The 18,060-nt window shown below is 40.0% G+C and overlaps 1 protein-coding gene across 3 annotated transcripts in view; it reads right to left on the bottom strand.

The window, feature by feature from the left end:
- Window positions 1-18,060, bottom strand: part of IL1RAPL1 (interleukin 1 receptor accessory protein like 1) — a 721,418-nt gene that overhangs the window by 420,477 nt on the left and 282,881 nt on the right. Inside the window, exon 3 of one of the 3 annotated variants that reach the window (XM_061355105.1) lies at window positions 1,424-1,465. The exons of the other annotated variants lie outside the window; for them this stretch is intronic. The gene's annotated coding sequence lies outside the window, so the exon portion shown is untranslated. The remainder of the gene's footprint in view (window positions 1-1,423; window positions 1,466-18,060) is intronic. 3 annotated transcript variants of the gene reach the window in all.

An 18,060-nucleotide genomic window follows, 5' to 3' on the forward strand; every position in this document is an offset into this window, starting at 1 on the left:
TGAGGGTGGTCACACAGAGGAACAGGTTGCCCAGAGAAGGTGTGGAGTCCCCATTCTTGGAGATATTCAAAACCCAACTGGACACAGCCCAGACTAACCTGCTGTAGCTGACCCTGCTCTAAACAAAGGCTTGGACTAGATGATCTGCAGAGGTGCCTTTCAGCCTCAGCTTGTCTGTCAGTCTGTCATTCTGTGCTTTAATGAACAAGTCATACAACTCAAACTTCTTTTCGAGAGGTCTAATTTTAACTCTAGATTGCAATCTGGTTTTACATGCTTCCTTCTCATTAAACTTGTCATTGTGTTTTCATGTTATTGATAACAAATTTCTAGCTACCTAATACACACAGCACTGTGTAAGTCCAGAAAACCAATTCTGGTAAACAGTGGCAGCTCCACAGCCACTACACTCTTCCTGATTTCCAACACAAAAAATGCATTCTGATGACTTATTATCTGGAGGGGTATTAAATTAATCTTTTCAGTGCTCTTTTCTGTATGCATTGTGTTTCAATATCTTGATGCTAGATCTACACTTATCACTGGCAATGTATGTGCACACAGTAGAGGAAACGCTCTGTAGGCACAAAGGGATACTTCTATGGGCATGGCTCTGATCTTTCTTAACAGATTTAGTTACTAGTGTAATACGAGCACACAGTAAGTTACTGATCCTTTAATGAGCTTTAAGATAAACAAAGGCTTTGGAAGGAGATTTATAATTTCAGAAAAAAATTTGAATACCTAAACAACTAAAACTAGTTTTCAATAGAGTCAGAGGTAGCATAATATATATATATATATAAGCACATAAATAAATATATGTGTAAAATATATTAAAGTTATGGCAGACTCCTGGAAATAAAATTGGGAATTCGAGCACCACAGCAGGTGGAAGAGTTGAAAGATATTTTTCATGTAACATCACATTCTGAGTTTTTCTCACCTGAATACAGTCTGCATATAAAATCTGCTTAAGAAGCACTTTATTCAACATTTATGACCAGCTAGTTTCATGTCCTTCTGAATGATATCTGCAGCCCACACCCTAGTCTTGCGAGCAGGGCTGTTATTCTCAGGGGAACAGAGCTCAGCTTGATCTGACTAGACACTTCATGCTAACTTGGACAAGGTAGGCTGCTCATGTGGACATGGTGGTCTAAGTCTCAGATCAATGTAAATTAGCTTGTGAGTTCACTCGTTAAAAAAATATCAGCTTGTCCAACATTTGGAAACAGCATTTGGAAACAAGTGGACGAGTGAGGTTTGAACACCTGTCTTCTGCAACAAGTTCTAAAGATTTAGAAAGGAAAAGGACAACCTAACCACTGTGTATGAGGCAAACATAGAGACAAGTTGTGAGAAATCCAGGTTAGTCAGGACATGATGATTCCAACTAGTATGAAGCTGTTCATAAGTTTACCTGATTGAAGAACTGCTCACAGCTTGTCAGAACTTCAGAGCTCTGTAACAGAATTGAAATGAATATGTAGCGGCTTTCATTACACAGAAGCAAAAAATAATTGACATCGACCACCTGCTGAGAGAACATCAGCACTAATGTAATGAACTTCAATTTGCAAAAGACAAAAACTGCTTTGTCATACTGTTGAACAGATACTACTATACATTTGACTTCTGTATGTGCCATTAAATGCTGGAGTCCTTGAAAAGAACACAGAAATAAAATCATGCTCCAGTATACTTTTATAAAGCTAACCACTCAGTCAGCTGGGATCTGTGTGCCTCATTATATGCCTAAATATGCTATTGTGAATATCCACAAATGCATATTTGAAATATGATATGCATATACATGATTATGCATACATATCCAAAAATATGCATACACTTGCATATGTGTGCATATACACATACGTATTTGTATATTCACACACAAATTTGTGTAGTCACAATATATATTCACCCAAGAGGGCAAGCTGGAAAGCACAATGAATGAAGGACATGAAGAATCATCAAAAAGACCTCGTTTTCTTTGAAAAAAATCCTTGAAAAAAAAAAGCAAAAATATATATGAAAATTTAAGAATCATCAAAATAGATGAAAACAATTATGTGAAGCTTTGCAGAGTCTCCAAGTGCATAAGGAGTTCCAGTAATAAACAAACAAAGAAAAACATAGAATAAAAGCTTGGAAATTTGGTATGCCCTGACAAGGGGGGAAGAATCTGGAGGAAAAGCACATTCTGTATTGTCCTGGGTTCAGCAGTAGCAGTCATTTTTCTCCTTCTTAGTAGCTGCTGCAGTGCTGTGGTTTTTGATTTTCAGCCTGGGAGCAGCGCTGATAACATCGATTTTTTTAGTTGCTGCTTAGTAATGTTTAGTCTGACCAAGGACTTTCTGAGCCTCATGCTCTGTCAGGGAGGAGGGGAAGCCGGGAGGAAGCAGACACAGGACACCTGACCAAAACTAACTAAAAACATATTTCATAACACAGCACATCATGCCCACTATATAAACTGGGAGCAGTTACCCATAAGGGCTAGATCACTGCTTGGCTCAGGCTGGGTATCGGTCGGTGGGTGGTGAGTGGTTGTATTCTCTCCCCTTGTTATTTCCCTTATCATTATTATTATTGGTGGTAGCAGTAGTGATTTCTGTTATACCTTAGTTACTGGACTGTTCTTAGCTCAACCCATGGGAATTACATTATTTCGATTTTCCTCCCCATCCCTCCAGGAACAGGGGGAGGAATTTGGGGGAGTGAGCGAATGGTTGAGTGGTACTGAATTACCAGCTGGGTTTAAACCATGACAGCTCTTTTTGGCTCCCAAAGTGGGGCACGAAAAGTTGAGATAATGACAGATCTGACCGGATTGTGTCTAATTGCATTTGTGATAAGCATTTATTGTTTTGGATTAATTGTCACTTGTCACAATGCTGATTTATTGGCCCTCAAAGTTGTTGCTCTTGATCTCACAGTTCCAGCATGTCGTACCTTACTTACAGCTGGTATTTGCTGTGTTAGTGTTTATCGGCTCAGGCCCTTGTGCTAAGTTTCTTGTTTCATTGTACTTTATGGTAATGACTTGTAATACAATAGAATCATTAATAGTGAAACTGACCTGGCTTGCGTTCCCAGTGTGGTCACCACTCCTATACCTTGGAAAGTATATAATAGAAGTGTTTTACAATTATACATGTTTTTTTTCCTCCTTGGGTGGTCAGCCCATGTGGGAGACATTCCCTTACACTCCCAGCCGCCCCACCAGACCATTTACAGCATCATTTGAGAGTTCTGAAGGTTTTGAATGGCCTTTAGGTACCCTTGAGACCTGCCTGCTGATTGTGATGGGGATTACCATGTTGGCATGCATACAGAGTGTGTTTTACCTACAACCATTTTGTCTGATCTCAAGAGTTAAGCAGAGTTGGGTTTGGGTCTTGTCTAGAGTTAGACGACGATATAAGAGGACCAAGAGATTTTCCCTGAGGCTGGACAGCCATGAGTGGCAGGGTGTGTAGAATAGTATGGGCAAGTATGTAGGCCAGTGGGTCCCTCCAGTGCTTTGGACATTCATCACTGAACAAGTACAAAATCCAGAAAAATTAGTGAAACACTTAAATGAGGTGTGTTGTCATTCTGACCATACCAGAGAGGGACAAATCATGGAAATGTGCTGGGGCTTGGCCTATGCTTACAGAGCTCTGTTCAACATTGTCCAGCACCTTCAAAAGGACAAAAATGTCCCTGGGTCTGATGGCAAAGCAACAGACAGTGCAGCCACTCCACCTCCAAGCACAGCAGCTACACCAGCACCAGCGACAAGTACAGTAGCAACTCAGGCTTCGATCGCAACAAACAGTGCCGGTACTCCGACTCCCAGTACAGCAGCTACACCAGCCCCAGCGATAAGTACAGTAGCTACCTAAACTTCAACTGCAACAGACAGCACAGCTAATCCAACTCTATGTACAGAAGCTACACCAGAGGACCAGTTCATGCCAATGTCAGTTTCCTCTGTAAGCAAGGGGAAAAGCAAAAAAGAGGCAAGAAAGATGAAGAGTAAGGTGTGGGACCTGCAAAGGAGATTCAGTTTTGGGGAATAAAATGGACGTCGCCAGATCCCCACAGATGTGACCAACAATATAATGGCAGTGTCTCCACCAACTAATACGAAAGAAATGCAAGCTTTCTTGGGTGCTGTGGTGTTCTGGAGAATGCACATCCTGAATTACAGTTTGATTTTAAGTCCTCTCTATCATGTGACCCAGAAGAAAGATTATTTTAAATGGGGCCCTGAGCAACAACAAGACTTTGAGCAAATTAAATGAGAGATAGTTCATGCAGTAGCCCTTGGACCAGTCCGACTGGGTCAGATGTAAAAAATGTACTCTACTCCGTAGCCAGGGAGAATGGTCCTAACTGAAGCCTCTGGCAGAAAGCTCCAGGGGAGACTTCAGGCTGACCCCTCAGCTTTTGGAGCAGGGGATACAGAGGATCTGAGGCCAGCTATACCCCAACTGAGAGATACTGTCAGCCTATGAAGGGGTTCATGCTGCTTCAGAAGTGATTGGCACTGAAACACAGCTCCTCCTGGCACGACGGTTGCCCATGCTGGGCTGGATGTTCAAAGGCAGGTTCTCCTCTACGCATCATGCAACCAGTGCTACATGGAGTAAGTGGGCCTCACTAATTACACAACCAGCTCGAATAGGAAATCCCAGTTGTCCAGGAATTCTAGAAGTCATGGACTGGCCAGAGGGCAAAGATTTTGGAATGTCACCAGAGGAGGAGGTGATGTATGCTGAAGAGGCCCCACCATATAATAAACCGTCAGAAAGTGAAAAGCAATTTGCGTTGTTTACTGATGGGTCCTGATGTATTGTGGGAAAGCATTGGAAATGGAAGGCAGCTGTATGCAGTCCCCAGTGACAAGCTGCAGAAACTGCTGAAGAAGAGGGAGAATCGAGTCAGTTTGCAGAGGTGAAAGCCATCCAGCTGGCCTTGGACATTGCTGAACGAGAAAAGTGGTCAGTACTTTATCTGTATACTGACTTATGGATGGTAGCAAATGCCCTGTGGGGGTGGTTGCAGCAATGGAAGCAGAGCAACTGGCAATGCAAAGGTAAACCCATCTGGGCTGCTGCACTGTGGCAAGATATCGCTGCCCGGGTGCAGAACCTGGTGGTGAAGGTACGCCATGTAGATGTTCATGTATCAAAAAGTCTGGCCACTGAGGAACACCAGAACAACCAACAAGTGGATAAAGCTGCTAAGATTGAAGTGGCTCAGATGGACTTTGAATGGCAACATAAGGGTGAATTATTTTTGTCCCAGTGGGCCCATGATACTTCAGGCCATCAGGGCAGAGACGCAAAATACAGATGGGCTCGTGATCGAGTGGTGGACTTAAAAAGGGACACTATTGCCCAGGTTATTCGTCACAGTGAAACACGGGCTTCAATTAAGCAAGCCAAGTGTTTAAAGCTTCTTTGGTATGGAGGACGATGACTGATGTGCAAATATGGGGAGGCCTGGCAGATTGACTATATCACACTCCCACCAACCCGCCAAGCACCATGTGATTACCATGGTGGAAGCAACCACCAGATGCCTGGAAACATACGCTGCCCCCCCACACCACTGCCCGGAACACTATCCTGGGCTTTGAGAAACAGATTTTGTGGCAACACGGCACCCCAGAGAGAACTGAGACAGACAAAGGGACTAATTTCCAGAGCAACCTTATAGACACTTGGGCCAAAGAACATGACATTGAGTGGGTATATCACAACCCCTACCACGCACTAGCCTGTGGGAAAATCAAACGGTACAATGGGCTGTTAAAAACTACACTGAGAGCAGGGGGTGGTGGGACTTTCAAACACTGGGATACACATTTACCAAAAGCCACCTGGCTGGTCAACACCAGAGGATCTGTCAACAGGGCTGGTCCAGCCCTGTCAGGACTTTTACATACTGTAGAAGGGGACAAAGTTCCTGTGGTGCACATAAAAAATTTGCTGGGGAAGACAGCCTGGGCTATTCCTGCTTCAGGTAAAGGCAAACCCACTCATGGGATTGCTTTTGCTCAGGGACCCGGATATACTTGGTGGGTAATGCGGGAAGATGGGGAAGTCCAATGTATACCTCAAGGGGATTTTATTTTAGGGGAAAACAGGCAATGAACTCAACTGTATGCTGTTGCCTGCTATGTAGCACTTTTATAGCCCACCAACTAGATATCTTCAGGTCACCAGTGACTGGTCCTGACTTCCCTCTGAACATCATCCCACCAAAGAATGAGCTTTGATGAAACCAGACAAGTTCTGTGGTAAAAGAACGATGAGCATCAGTAGGCAACGATCCAACACTGCACACAGCCTCTCCTGCTCTGAAAGACTCTTAGAAGAGATAGAGCCCAACATCATGGACTGAACAGACTCAGCAGCTTTATAGGGATTGGCCCATGCACTAAGGAATGATCTCTCTCTCTCTCTCTCTCTCCCTCTCTCTCTCTGGATATATATATATATATGCATACATGAGATAAGAGTGACAGTATATTGAAAATGTGGGATCTGAGTACGAAATGAATGGTATGGAGTAAGGGGTGGATACTGTCCTGGGTTCAGCAGTAGCAGTCATTTTTTTCCTTCTTAGTAGCTGCTGCAGTGCTGTGGTTTTGACTTTCAGCCTGGGAACAGCGCTGATAACACAGATGTTTTTAGTTGCTGCTTAGTAATGTTTAGTCTGACCAAGGACTTTCTGAGCCTTATGCTCTGCCAGGGAGGAGGGAACGCCGGGAGGAAGCAGAGACAGGACACCTGACCAAAACTAACCAAAGAGGTATTCCACACTGCAGCACGTCATGCCTACTATATAAACTGGGGGCAGTTACCCATAAGGGCTAGATCACTGCTTGGCTCAGGCTGGGTATTGGTTAGTGGGTGGTGAGTGGTTGTATTCTCTTCCCTTGTTATTTCCCTTATCATTATTATTATTGGTGGTAGCAGTAGTGGTTTGTGTTATTCCTTAGTTACTGGACTGTTCTTATCTCAACCCGTGGGAGTTGCATTCTTTCAATATTCCTCCCCATCCCTCCAGGAACAGGAGGAGGAAGCTGGGGGAGTGAGCGAATGGCTGCATAGTACTGAATTACCAGCTGGGCATAAACCATGACATGTATAGTGCCCAGACCTACTGTGCAAATGCAAAACTAACAAACCAACAAATCAATTTCTGGAAGATATTGAGAGTAATTACTCCAGGTCATAAAAGGTCACTAAATTTTTTAAGTCAGCCAATCCTTTAACCAATAGCAATTAGAAGAGAGAAAGTATTTCAGTATTTCTCTACATAGGTCTATGGGCGTAATTCTTTAGAACTGTAGAGGATGCTGATAAATAAATCTGTGTCACAGGAGTACCACTTTTAAGCCAAATGAGGATTTGACCCGCTAAGCTGAAAATGTCTTACTGGGGATGAATGTGGGAATTGTATCTGCTAGAAAGTCAGAAATTTTGGAAAACAATGAATTTTACAATGAATTTTCTATCTGTGCCCTTAACATCATATTGTCATGAAAAACATCCCTGCAGTTCTGACTGTGGGCTTTAATGCAAAATCTGCTAAAAGCCGACAGCATTCTGGTGAGCATTTCTAAAAAAATTAGGACTGAAGCAGCAGGACAAAATTTTCCTTTCATTTTTCTTTTATTTCCCCCAGTATGTTTTTTTTCCTTCATCTAGTATTTGTTACTTTAAGCTGTGCTGCTTATTCTGCTCTATGTACAGAAGGACATCACAGTAGAGACCCCTTTCTACAGAAATCTCATACACAGACATGTTCTCTCCTTGTATACATATAGGTGAGAGCAGAATTTCAATGTCTTTCTTCACCAACAAGGGAATTTATACAATATTTGGTACTTTGTGCACACAGAGCTGGTTATCAAGACTTTGAATTGGTCTTGATTGTTAGGCTACCTTTCAGTGCCAAATTGTTAACATTTGTTCATGTTGGATATGCTTTTCTTCTCTACACTTTATAGAGAAAAAGTAATTCCAGTTATATGTGTCTTCAGTGGACTCACAGTAATATTTAAATCTAGAGAACACAGAGATAAGACTAGTTACAGTATGTTATAAAATAATGCACTCTTAATACTAATTATCATATTGTGGAATCAAAACCAAAGATAGTCAACCTTGACTGTAAGAGGTTTATAATATCTGTTCCATGGAAAATAGCAAATTCTCTCCTGATGGCTTGAATTCTGAACTGGACTTTAACAAAATGCATGCTAACCAATTCACAAGTCATCTTGTGGTCAGATAAAATTTTAAGGGTTCCTTAAAGGAGTATCTTGATATATGGCTTACAAATAGATGAAATGACCTAATGGTCTTTTTTGGACTTAACTCTATAAGACTACGAACACTATAAAACAATTTAAAAAGTCATCAGAGGAGTCAACATCATTTCAAATACTTTGAATCTGATTCATAGTACATTCCCAAATACATGTAAGCTGTCAATACATATTTGTATATTAGGTTAAATTTACCTCTTCTGAAGCAGTTTAAATAAGAACAGTTGAGGATTTTGACTGAGAAAACCATGATGGATTAGAACAGTCATTAGTCTAATATCTTTAATCAGATGATCACTAGTATGATTAGTGGCTTTGTGTCTCTTTCACGCAACCTCATCTAGTTAGACAGAACTGTCCCCATTTTTAGTTGCCAATCAGGTGCAAATGACCTACTGAACACAGAACAGAGATTTACTCAAGATGGAGCAAAAAAAAAAAAAAATAAATGAACTGTCTCAATTTTAATTTTTTTTAAATATTTTGTAGTCAAAGAACACTTATTTTCAGTTACTAGACCAGCACTTTTAAATTAAAGAAATGATGAAAGCAATCTGCAATTCCTTTCTGCAGTTGTCTTCTCCATTCCACAAAGACAAAGAAAGTATTTACAATGATAATTGTGTTTTCTCATAACAAAGTTGTGTAAAAATAGAAGAAATTACAACCTTGACTTCCAGCAAAAAAAAAATTATTAATGAGTACTTGCAAAGCTTATAACCAGTATAAGGTATAAAATGACTTACAAGTGCAGTTAATTGACTTTTTGATATGCATTACTACGTGTTTTCATCTGCAGTTATGTACTACAGATGGAAAAAGTTATACACATACTGGCTCATCTGCTGTCTTCCAGGAAATGTTATGCTGGAGCAGACCTGCAATTATTTCAGCACTCTGTCTTTAACTCTGGACAAGGCCATATACATCATAAGATGCAACGTACCCACGGTGGAAAACACTGAAGTCATCTGTCTCCTTAAAACATCTCTTTGCTCTTGTCACCTTGTGCCCCGAAGAGCATTGATAATGGCTTGAAGGATGAATGATTGAAGCTTCTTACTTCAAGCTGTGAAGTGTGACAACTATAAAAAGAAATACAAATCTCCAAATGAGCTGCTGGGAGTATGCCTGTTGCAGTACTCTCTGAAATATGTTTGCATTAAAGTAGCACAGGGAATAATACACTAGATGGACTAGTAGTCTGTTCTATTTTGCTTTCTTTCCTTTAAAATATGGAGAATTACATATGATCCTTCAGTTATCTTACTCTACAATTTTATACTTACAAGGGTAGCCAGTGTTGGGGAGGATTAATATTTTGTGGATGATTACTTTCTAGGAAATGGATGTGAAAGATTTGACAATGGCAGAGTTAAAATACTGAATGAAAATGCCTCATTTTTTTTTTAATTTAAATTCTGAGCCACATATTCAAAGCTTAAATAAGCAAGATTTTTTTTTTTTTATTAAATCAGTACTCAAAATGTTGAAAAAAGTGTAAAAGGTTCAGACAGTACTTGATAGTACAATAGATAACCAATACTGAAAATAATAAAATGATGCACACTGGAGAAAACAATCATGATTTTTTTTCCCTGTTAACACTGAGGAGGAGTTACTACTGGTAGTAACTACTAGCTGTTAATCTTACTACTTAGACAAATATCTTGCAACTATAATGAAGAGTTCTATGAAAATCATAGCTAAAAATTAAAGAGTAAAAAAAACCCTAAAGAGGGAAATACAAACCCAAAATATTTAACAATGATAAGGAAGAGAGAGTAAAATAGTTCTGGCCTTCATATTCCTAAAAAGAAAATTATATTTGAAAAGAAAAATAAGAAGGGAAGAAAGGATTCTCAAAGATATGCAAACACGCTTGTAAAAGAACTGACCTTAAAATCTCAGACATGTAACAGAAATCTGTGAAATCACAAATGTTAAGAAGAAAGTGAATTAAGGAAGGAGAGCTTATTGTTTGTCATTAAACAAAAATGTAATTAAAGGCCTGAAATCATCATACGGGAATTTCAAAAAAGGAGCTATGTTATCATTTTGCTCATAGCTCAACTCTGTGCATGTACATAAATGATTGCCTCAGTTGACATAGACTCAAAACATTTCTCCTAATTTATGGGAGGAAAAAAAAAAAACCAGCATGAAGAATGATTAGAGAGAAATAGACTAATGGAGAGTATGAGTACACCTGAAAAATACAGCACTATGGTTGGCCCTCACCTCTTCACAGTCTGCCAGAGACTGGTGTCAAAATTAAGGTACTGAATTAGGTATAACTTTCTTCTGACCTGAAATGGCTAATCTCATAAAATATTAAAGTAAATTTAAGTTATCACAATGCCATTTTTCAGTCTCTGTTTCCAGGATGGCTTCCTGTACCTTGTCCTTTACCAATGTATCATCATCCTTGGTTTATTTTCTTAAGCTACCGTATTTAGTTCAATCTTTATGACTGCCTCATTTTCACATGTTACACTTACAAATATGTAGTGTTTATATATATATATGTATAGATATCTATAATATATATAATATATATATATAAAATAACTGAGAAAAACAAAATCATCAGTCTTAATATAGTTTTGGATTCACTTGCAAAATTTGACATTGATTTGAAGCAAAGCATTTTCCCTTCTGGTAAAATATTACTGACCCAAAATAGTAACTACTAATGTCAACGTGATTCTTCCAGATTGTTCTAACAGAATTTGTCCTCAATATTAAAAGACATACAACAGAGCTCGTTTATAGAATCAAAGAACAGAATCATAGAATAGTTAGAGTTGGAAAGATCATCTAGTTCCAACCCCCCTGCCATGGGCAGGGACACCTCACTCTAAACCATATCGTCCAAGGCTTTGTCCAACCTGGCCTTGAACACCTCCAGGGATGGAGCATTCACAACTTACTAGGGCAACCTATTCCAGTACCTCACCACCCTAACAGGAAAGAATTTCTTCCTTATACCCAATCAAAATTTCAACTGTTTAAGTTTTAACCTGTTACCCCGTGTCCTGTCACTACAGTCCCTAATGAAGAGTCCATCCCCAGCATCCCTATATGCCCCCTTCAGATACTGGAAGGCTGCTATGAGGTCTCCACGCAGCTTTCTCTTCTTCAGGCTGAACAGCCCCAACTTTCTCAGCCAATCTTCATATGGAAAGTGCTCCAGTCCCCTGATCATTCTCATGGCCCTCATCTGGACTTGTTCCAACAGTTCCATGTCCTTTTTATGTTGAGGACACCAGAACTGCACACAATACTCCAGGTGAGGTCTCACAAGAGCAGAGTAGAGGGGCAGGATCATCTCCTTCAACCCACTGGTTAGGCTCCTTTTGATGCAGCCCAGGATACAGTTGGCTTTCTGGGCTGCAAGCGCACACTGAAGCCGGCTCATGTTCATTTTCTCATTGACCAGCACCTCCAAGTCCTTCTCTGCAGTGCTTCTCTGAATCTCTTCCTTGCCCAACCCGTAGCTGTGCCTGGGATTGCTCTGACCCAGGTGTAGGACCTTTTACTTGTCTTGGTTAAACTTCATAAGGTTGACATCAGCCCACCTCACAAGCATGTCAAGGTCCCTCTAGATGGCATTCCTTCCCTCCAGCGTATCAACCGAACCACACAGCTTGGTGTCATTGGCAGACTTGCTGAGGGTGCACTCAATCCCACTGTCCATGTCAGCGACAAAGATGTTAAACAAGACCAGTCCCAACACCGATCCCCGAGGGACGCCACTCGTTACTGATCTCCAGCCGGACACTGAACCATTGACCACAACTCTTTCTGTGCGGCCATCCAGCCAGTTCTTTATCTACCAAGCGGTCCACCTATTGAATTGACGTCTCTCCAATTTAGAGACAAGGATGTCGTGCAGGACAGTGTCGAATGCTTTACACAAATCCAGGTAGATGACATCAACTGCTCTACCCCTGTCTGTCAGTTCTGTAGCCCCATCATAGAAGGCCACCAAACTGGTCAGGCAGGATTTCCCCTTAGTGAAGCCATGCTGGCTGTCACCAAGCACCTTGTTGTTTTTCATGTGCCTTAGCATGCTTCCAGGAGAATCTGCTCCAAGATTTTTCCAGGCACAGAGGTGAGACTGACTGGTCTGTAATTCCCCAGGTCATCCATTTTCTCCTTCTTGAAAATGGGGGTTATATTTCCCTTTATCCAGTGGTTGGGATCTTCACTTGACTTCCAGGACTTTTCAAATATGATGGGCAGTGGCTTAGCAACTTCATTCGCCAGCTCCTTCAGGACCCACAAATGGATTTCATCAGGTCCCATGGACTTGTGGATGTTCAGGTTTTTAAGATGGGCTTGAACCAGATCCTCTCCTACAGTGGGCCTAGGGTCTTCATTCTCACAGCCCCTGCGTTTACCTTCAAAGACTTGTGTGGTGTGGTCTTTGCCAGTGAAGACCACGGCAAAGAAGTCATTCAGAACCTCAGCCTTCTCCAAATCCTGCTTAGCTAGTTCTACCGATAGCTTCTTGACGGGAGCTACGTTGTCCCTAGTCTGTTTTTTGTTTGCTACGTACCTATAGAATCCCTTCATATTTTCCTTAACATCCCTAGCCAAGTTTAATTTAACTGGGCCTTAGCTTTCCTAACCTGGTCTCTAGCTTCCCGGACAACATCCCAGGCATCTCAGGCTGCCTGTCCTTGCTTCCACCTTTTATAAACCTCTTTTTTCTTTCGAATTTTCCTCAGCAGCTCCTTATCCATCCAAGGGGGTCTCCTGGCCCTCCTGCTGCACTTCCTTCTTGTTGGGATGCAACACTCCTGAGCTTGTAGCATATCCTTGAATATCAAGCAACAGTCTTGGGACCCCCTGCCCTCCAGGGCTATACCCTATGAAACCTTACTAAGCAGGTTCCTGAAGAGGCCAATGTCTGCTTTCTTGAAGTTCAGGGCAGTGAGCTTGCTACACGCTCTCCTCACTGTCCTCCTCAGAATCTCGAACTCGACCATCTCGTGATAACTGCAACCAAGACTCCCCTGGAGCGTCACATTTCCAACAAGCCCTTCCCTGTTGGTGAGCACGAGGTCAAGCATGGCACCTCTCCTTGTTGGCTCCTCTATTACCTGCAGAAGGAAGTTGTCTTCCACACAATCGAGGAACCTCCTGGATTGCTTGTGCCGGGCCATACCATTGCTCCAAAAGATTTCAGGGTGGTTGAAGTCCCTCATGAGAACAAGGGCCTGTGAGCGTGAGGCTGTTCCTACCTGTCTATAGAGTGCTTCATCTGCAGGTTCCTCTTGCATCAGACAGTCTGTAGCAGATCCTCACAGTAATGTCTCCCATCGCTGTTTTCCCTTTAACCCTGACCCACAAACTCTCTGTTAACTGATCACCTGTCCTGAGGCAGAGTTCCATACTCTCCAGCCTATCCCTAACATAAAGGTCAACTCCCCATCCCCACCTGCCAGTCCTGTCTTTTCTAAAGAGCCTGTAAAACCTTCCATTCCAACACTCCAGTAATAGGAGCCACCATGTTTCTGTGAAGCCTATTATATCATATCCCCATAGAGACATGCACACATCTCTAATTCTTCTTGGTTGTTCCCCGTGCTACGAGCGTTTGTATAGAGACATCTCAACCGAGCTCCAAATGAAGCCGGCTCATTGGCTGGAATGGCTGAAATATCTCTGCATTGCTCCGAGCACTTACTATAGGTGCTGACAACTGGCTGGGTATGTTGGGATGGAATGACGCCCCCCTCCCCCAACACATCTAGTTTAAAGCATCCTTGACAAGTCTGGCAAGCCTCCTACCAAAACCACTTTCCCTTATGATTTTGTTATTTTGTTATTTTATTAAATAGTCATGCGTATGATTGATGCTCTAGGCCAATATTTTAAAAGAGATACATGCATTTTTCTGGTTTGGTTTTTTTTTTTTTTTTACTTTATATATAATAATCTGTAAGTAGAATGAAAGAAAATATTCCACTGACTCTAGACTTCAGAACAAGCCAAAGAAGTTCATTGTGAACTTTCCCCTTCCAGAAAATAGTTCCCAGCTTTGTCTACTGTTCTCTTGGAATAAGAGACTTTATTAGAAACAACATACATATTTAATCAGGTAATACAAACATATCATTTCCCTTGTTTTTTATCTGGTTTATGTTTTAAAATGAATATGACACATTTCTATGCATATTGTGTTTGAAGGTATGTTTTCAATGTGATCTCTAACCTATTTGTGGTAATTGAAGACATACTAGTCTTCACTGTTTTTAACAATTTGAAGAAGGCACAATATATACTTATTAAAAAAACTGTCAATCCAATTTTTTTGCTATAGGAAGTGTAATTAAGATCTTTAAAGAGCCTTATATTTTCTGAAAGTCTTTATTCAGGTGTTTATTATATATATACATGACAGTATTGCTTGTTTCATTTACCTAAACACACAAATGTGTCCTACTCACTGTTAAATGATAATGATACCTGACTATCTGAATTCACTTAAAGTTTTATAGAACCAAATCACTTGGCATTCTCAAGAAGATACCATTCTCACATATAGTAAAGCACAAGCTAGATTAGGTGATACATTCGTAAGTGACAAGCAATATACAAGAACGTTTTTGGATGAGACTTTTATTATGAACCAAACACAAATGTAGAAAACCATGAAAAGCAAAATGAATCAAAACTAAGACTTGAACTCTATTTTGTTTATACTGGAATGTAACAAGATATGAGTAACATAAGCATGTTTTTTAGAATTTGTATTTTAAATTTAAAAAATTTCTGAAGGAAACAAATGAAAATTTCAGTCCAATAATGCAATCATGTAAGAGGATTATTCCATGCTTAGGCAGCTAGCCTGAGCTTAGCTCCATCCTAGCACCCTTATCAGGAACATTAGGAAAATCCTACACAAGGAAGAAAACCAGCCAGCTGGTAAAAACCCAGCCAAGCCGGGTTTACACTTCAGTGTATGAGTTCCTCTCTTATTCTCCCCTTTCTATCTCTTCTACTTACATCCTCAGAATATATTAATTAATTCTAGCCTTTCAAAAATTCTTACATGTAATTCAGCAGCAGAACTTTTCATTAGCACAGCAATGTTTTATTTTGTCTGGATTTTTGTGGTTTTGGGTTTGTATTTTTTGTGTGTGTATGTGGTTTTTTTTTTTTTGTTTTTTCTTTTTTCTGATCTTAAGGAATATGGAAGTATAAAATTGGATAAGATTATAAGAAATAACTTCCCCTGTTCTTACTGAGAATATAGAAGAACGTATGAAGGGTCTACTTAGGCATCTTTTTCCTTGTAGATATATGCATGAAGCATTGGCAAAACCAAACAAAATGAGAAAACAAATAGCAAGGAAAAAAAGTCACCCCAGAACCCTCCTAAAGAAGTTGTTTTTCAAAATGTTTATAGAATGACTTCTATATCACTGTTTTTGTATTGTTTACACTCAAAAATAAATTTAAGAAGTCCATCTGTCTAGTTAGCTGGATGGTCTTTCACCTAAATACAGCTTTCTAAGAAAATTCATATTTTACTTTATCCTCAGTAAAGACTGAATGATGTTCTTTCCTCAACCCTAACAACCCAACAGGACATCTATGTGCCTGCTGCAGCTGAAGAAATGACCATTGTTTATTTGCCAGGTGTCCTGCAGCCTTCCAGGTCTTTTTAGCAGCTCCAACTTAGCACTGAGCTGTGCTCAAGCTGTACATCATAAGTAGGCCTGTAAAAATTCATTTCAAATCCACCAAGCTCTTTTTATTTCAGAAATATCCATCATAGCTAGGTGGACACAGTCTCACAAAAGCTACTTTAGTGTCTGTGTTTAGTTTGCGCGTGCTGGGTGAGAGTTCAATGAGATATAGCCAATGCATATTTTCCAGCTCTAAAGATTTATTTCTAAATTGTTGTTTTGCCGATTCAGTAAGTTTACATTTCACTGCAATAGAGAAGAAAAGGTAAGCATGTCAGTTGTGGTCAGTTTGATAATGACAGAACTTAAAATTCTTTAACAGCATTTTGCACCTTTATCTCCAGTTGAAAACCTGACTTTCCACTTAGAGGTAAGCAGCTTATATTTGATGCTGTTAATAAAGCTGCTGTTTTATTTTATTTAGAAGTAACTTATTGGAAATACCACAGCATTACTGTCTTACAAAATAACCTTCAAAACCCAACTGAAAATGCACTAACACAGTAAGTTAAAAAAAAAAATCACATATACAATTCCAATACAATGGTTTTGTTGATAGTAAAGTTAGTGGTAAAGGTTTAAGAAATTGCAACCCCTTTGTCTTCTGTTACCTATGCAGAGAGTAAAGTTAGTGGTAAAGGTTAAGAAATTGCAATCCCTTTGTCTTCTGTGACCTATGCAGAACATAGTATATATATTTTTATATAACCTGTTATATTCTCTATCCCTCGTGATTTACAGTCTAACAACGGTCACTGTGTGACAAATTTTACCTTACATTTAGCTTTTAATTGTTTCAAACTTTTGCCGGGCAGTTGAGGCCATTAGCATTCCCAGGGCAAAACAAGCTTTCACTCTGGAAGCCTTAGTCAACAAAATCAGCTGCTAGGATCGCTGCTGACTGTTGCTTGGCAGGCTGAATCTTTTATTCAATCACTTACATGGAACTGAGAGTAGCAAAAGATTTTATGATTGCAAGTCCTATTTCTAATACTCACACAAAGCCAAAATATGTTTTTCATTATCAAAGTCTAGCAGCAGGGGAAAAGTCACTATTAAGTAGAGATATGTACCAGTGAAATGTGAATTTGAATGTTAGGTTTGACCCTTCTCACTTCTGTTGTGCAGCAGTTTCAAGAAGTGGTTTTTTTTTTATATTTAATACTTTAAGTATATGTTTCTAAGTGTATAATAAAAGTCACTGATAAGAGTGTCCTGAAAGAAGAGATTAAACACCATTTCTTAGATTCCCCACTTCCAACATAATTTCAGCATTTAGTTTACAATTTTTCTTTCTGAAGTTCAATCTGCAGCTCTCAAAACCAGAGCCATGGTGAATCATCTCTATTTACCACCTATTTGGAAGTAATTGGTAGCCTGCCATGTTGTAATTCATCATTTTTAACCTGAATAGGCACTGTACTATTTTTTAATTTTTAATTGTTGTTATTATTACTGAAAGTAGTGTAAGTAATATATGCACAGATGCTGGTATCTTGGTTCTAACGAGATAGAAACTGCAGGTGATGACATATTTCTGAAACTTATTCAAAATCTCTCAGAAATATAACAGAGATAATCACTTATCTGGACACTTAAGGAAAATGAATTCTCGAAAATTAGGATGATCAACTCACATCCAAGATTTATAACCCTTTTTTTCTTAACTCAATGTGCAAGTTTTTGTTTTGAAACTGACACGGTCAGGATCGAGAGTGGCCACTATTTTTCCATTCTCATCTGTGAGGTATTACTTACTTAAAAAAAAAAATCACCTTCAACAAAGAAATGTACACATAAAAATCTACAAACTCCTATTTCCCTATGCAGCTGCACCCACTCAAAGAAAATAATACTTGACAGCTAGACAGCTACAGTTTCTCCTTTGCTTCATGCACCTCTATCTCTGTCAGTCTGCTGGGAACAGGCATTGCTGCTGCTGAGGTATGGGAGAGAAAGTGGGCCCCACTCTCCTCACCAGTCACAGGACAGATCATATATATGATAGTGACAGTT

Source organism: Neopsephotus bourkii, unplaced genomic scaffold (assembly GCF_033783945.1).
Source record: "Neopsephotus bourkii isolate Nb327-2 ecotype Australia unplaced genomic scaffold, CSIRO-AGI_Nbou_v1 NB_780, whole genome shotgun sequence".
NCBI lineage: Eukaryota > Metazoa > Chordata > Aves > Psittaciformes > Psittacidae > Neopsephotus > Neopsephotus bourkii.